The sequence below is a fragment of the Abramis brama genome, assembly GCF_963993115.1.
Source record: "Abramis brama genome assembly, chromosome: 25".
Lineage (NCBI taxonomy): Eukaryota > Metazoa > Chordata > Actinopteri > Cypriniformes > Leuciscidae > Abramis > Abramis brama.
Window position 1 is genome coordinate 4,283,044 of NC_139987.1, and position 3,987 is coordinate 4,287,030.

At 34.5% G+C, this 3,987-nt stretch overlaps 1 long non-coding RNA gene across 2 annotated transcripts; it reads left to right on the plus strand.

Moving 5' to 3' along the window:
- The first annotated feature begins 471 nt into the window (after window positions 1–471).
- Window positions 472–3,741, plus strand: LOC311076941. Of its 2 annotated transcripts, XR_014604715.1 has the most exons (3): window positions 472–554; window positions 1,631–1,788; window positions 3,169–3,741. It is a non-coding gene; the product is annotated as an uncharacterized lncRNA (long non-coding RNA). The 2 variants fall into 2 exon arrangements; XR_014604716.1 differs by lacking the exon at window positions 472–554 and having other exon boundaries at window positions 1,469–1,788.
- The last annotated feature ends 246 nt before the right edge of the window (window positions 3,742–3,987 follow it).

Below are 3,987 nucleotides of genomic sequence, written 5' to 3' on the forward strand. Positions count from 1 at the left end.
GTCTCATCCAATGGCGAGCCGAGCTCAGTTGACACTGTGTGCTTCAAGATTCTGACGCAAGTGCTAAGATTCCAATTGGCCAAGAGAAATGTCAATTATAAGAATTATCCAATAATCCCAGATAGCAATTACATTTGGGCCACATGTGGGTATTATCTGGCACATATGGCCTAGATGTGGCATGGCTGAACAGATATGGGCCATATCGTAGCCATATTTGTTTTGCCATAACTTTAAAATCTGCGGGAAATGCTGTCTTGGTTCACAACTGATATTGAGGTATATGGCCCAGATAACAACGAACACATGAGGACCATATGTGGTTGAGCTATGGCACACAGTGAGAAACACCGACTTGTGGTAAACATTTGGCTTATACGTGGAAAAACACAGGAATCCTGAAATCAAGTGCGGCAAACATCCGCCGTTACACACCTCAGGTTGCTCTGCATCTTCCCTCCTATTGGTGGAGAGAGACTACGGCGCGAGTTTGACTGAGACGCTGGGCAGCTGACGCCATTTACTCTGCTTTCCTCACGACTGTGTACATTCAGGTAAGTGATGTTTTGGCATTTTAAAGTCATATAAATGAAATATGCAGCATTATGTGTCAATATTGCATGTTATTATGCGTTTAGTTATTCGTTTCATCGAGGAAGGGGTTGAACTAGCTAATATTTTCCTCAGTTTACTGCTATAACTTACAATAAGTTTAATGTAACTTAACCGTTAACTTAGGCTATAGCAGTTCGCTGGTTTGTCGTTTTAAATTAAGATGTTTTTGTTTATAAATCAACAGCTCACTGTCGTACACAATAAAATAGTATAGTTTGTCATATGTAGTAGCCTATTTGTGAATTAACGTGAAGGCGACGCGGTCCAATGTTGGTGTTACTGTTTGTCAAAAAACCTAAATCCTAATTTGTGTTCACAATCATTCAACTAATCATAATAATATAAAAATGCCAAGAATAAACACATTAATACGTGTGCATTATTGTATGTATCTTTATTTAACTCTGAAATGATATTCAACCAAGACTTTTTCTCATGACTTTTCCCTCTTTAAAATTAAAGTTGTAATGTTAACGTTAGGCTATTAGTGTCAAGTCACAATACCAAAATTATGACTTTCAATACAATACCTGAACATTAACATGAACTAATAATGAACTGCACTTCTACTGCATATATTAATATGTGTTAATGTTAATTTCAACATTTACTAACACATTCAATATAAAAAATTGTACTTGTTAACTTTAGTATGCACTGTGAACTAACATGAACAAACAATGAATTGCTGTATTTCTGTTAACTATCAATTAATTGAGCACCCATTCACTGCCATTATAAAGCTTGGAAGAGGCAGGACATTTTTATAATTACTCTAATTTCTCACGATAGAGATTATATACCATGCTATGGTATACTGTCACCCAGCCCTAATGTGTGGCATGGGTGGGGCAATGACAATAATTTCCATATTAAAAACCTAGAAAATATGGTTTCAGATGGAGTAAGTAATAGTTTATAGTTCATTTTTGAATATAAAAGCACTTTCATTTTAGGGTGGTCTATTTAAATGCATATTTCAACCACTTACACAATGTTTTTTTTTTCCTATCAGATTACCTGTCTGGGTCTGGTTGGTGGCTTTGACCTGAATAACACCGTGTGGAGAGTGCTGAAAGACACTTTTACAACTGCTGTGGCACGTTAAGAATTGGAGAGAAGTCAATGGGAAGATTGGTGTCCAACGCCTGGTCGTAAAGGAAGTTGTCATTGGTGAGACCTTTTTTAGAAGTCACTTTTATTTGTATAGCACTTTGCACAATACACAACTTTTCAAAACCGCTTTACAGAACATTGTATTTTTATTTCTGTTATCTCAGTATCGAACCAAACAACTTTTTTTGTCATTACCTGATCACATCCGTGGCTCACTTAAGTGACTGCATTTTTTATTTAGAAGTTTTATGTTTTGTTTTTAAAGAAAGTTATTTTTTATATATTGCGAATCATATCGTTTCAATTATACATTTTAAAGCTGTAATCACAATATAAGATTATCATTCTGTCAAAGTCTCATACCAGCGCATGCCTACAACTATCTGTATTTAGTTCATTATCACTGTGTATTTAAAAGGTTAGTTTACCCAAAAATGAAAATTCTGTCAGTAATTACTCACCCATGTTGTTCCACCCCCGTAAGACCTTCGTTCATCTTCGGAACACAAATTAAGATTTATATGATGAAATCTGAGAGCTGTCTCACTCCTCCATAGGCTTCTCTGTTATTGAAACTTGCCAGCCCAGAAAGTTAGTAAAGACATTGTTAAAATAGTCCAAGAATACAATGGCTGAACCTTAAGTTTATCAAGTGTCGAAAATAAATTATTTATTAAAAAAAAAAAAATTGTGCGCAAAACAAGCTAAAATAAAGACTTTATTCAACGTAGTGTAACAGCACAGCGCTTCTGTGTTGTACGTCAGAACGTAGGCTCACGATTGGCCAGCATCCCACACATGACCAGCGTCGGCCAATAGTGAGTCTATGCTCTGACGTACAACACAGAAGTTGGAAAAACTTGAGGGTAATTACAGATAGAATTTTCATTTTTGGGCAAACTAACCCTTTATGTTCCTCCTTGCATTCAGTACTTGGCCCATTATTGTTTGTGTGTTTCTGCTTCCAAATTGTCTCGCATCATTGCAGATTGTCTTGAGTTTATTTTGTGTTAGTAAAAACACTTATTTTTGTAGACTCTGTCTTTGGACTAAAACATGACATTAATGCTATCTGTGTTGGTGTGTTTTTACATTAGAGTGTGCATGTCTTTTTTTTTAAAAAGAAGCAGAATACATGCAGTGCTGTAAATTTTAACCGGTTGTTGGTGCAAAAGTATTCTAAAAATTGAAATAATTTGTCATAAGGAATTACGGTATAATTCTTGCCCACATATTGAAAAATACAATTTGCAATTCCTTTTGAAAATTTACTGGAAAAAACTTTCATACACTGGTAATTCAGAGGTGTTTCATTTGTTAATAATTGCAATTAAAATATTAAAGGATATTTACATTAATTATTTTTTTTATTATCCTGCAGCTCTAGCTTCCAGGTTGTATTGCTGCTAACATTATTTAAATTCTTCTTTATTGCAGGTGCAGTCAGGCAGAATCCCCTTACTGGAAAAGGTCAACACATTGCCGACCCTCATTGGAGACTTCTCTGCACATCAACACACTTCTCAACTCTTTACCTTTCAAGTTTGCTTTAACTTTCTCAATTTCTCTTTAAAGTTCTCTTTACCAACTGTGATTTATTTGTATTACTCTCATTGGACTAATTAAACATAACATTAATACACTCTTTGATCGAGTGTTTTGAACTTTGGTGTAAAAAATTAGCTTTGAATGCTATTTATATTATTAATTTGTATTCTTAAATGTTTTCAACTGAATTCTACTTAAAATAAGTACAACTGAGTAGCTGTAATTATGTATTCTTAAATGTTTTCAACTGAATACTACTGTAATTATTAAATTCAACTCTGTTGCTGTAATTATATTTATTTTGATAAATGTTTTCAACTGAATACTACTGTTATTATTCAACTCTTGCTGTAATTATATTTATTTTTATGAAATGTTTTCAACTGAATACTGCTGTAATTAAGTACAACACTTTAGCTGTAATTATTTAAATGCTTGTCAAAATAAATAGTTTTGAGTGCATTTGTTGTTGAGTGTTTAATTTACCTGTGAGTTAATAAGACTTTAAATACTGTCAGCTGCATGTGGGCCACATAAGGGCCGTTAGATTTTAACAGAACTCAACCATACTAAAGTTGCATACCAGGCCCACATATGGGCCACATGAAATTGTAGTATTTGGCTCATGCTTGGTGGAGTTATGGCAGTCCTTTGGTTCAGTTCTGGCAAAGGAGATGTGGGCCATATCTGGGCCGGCAAACACAAACT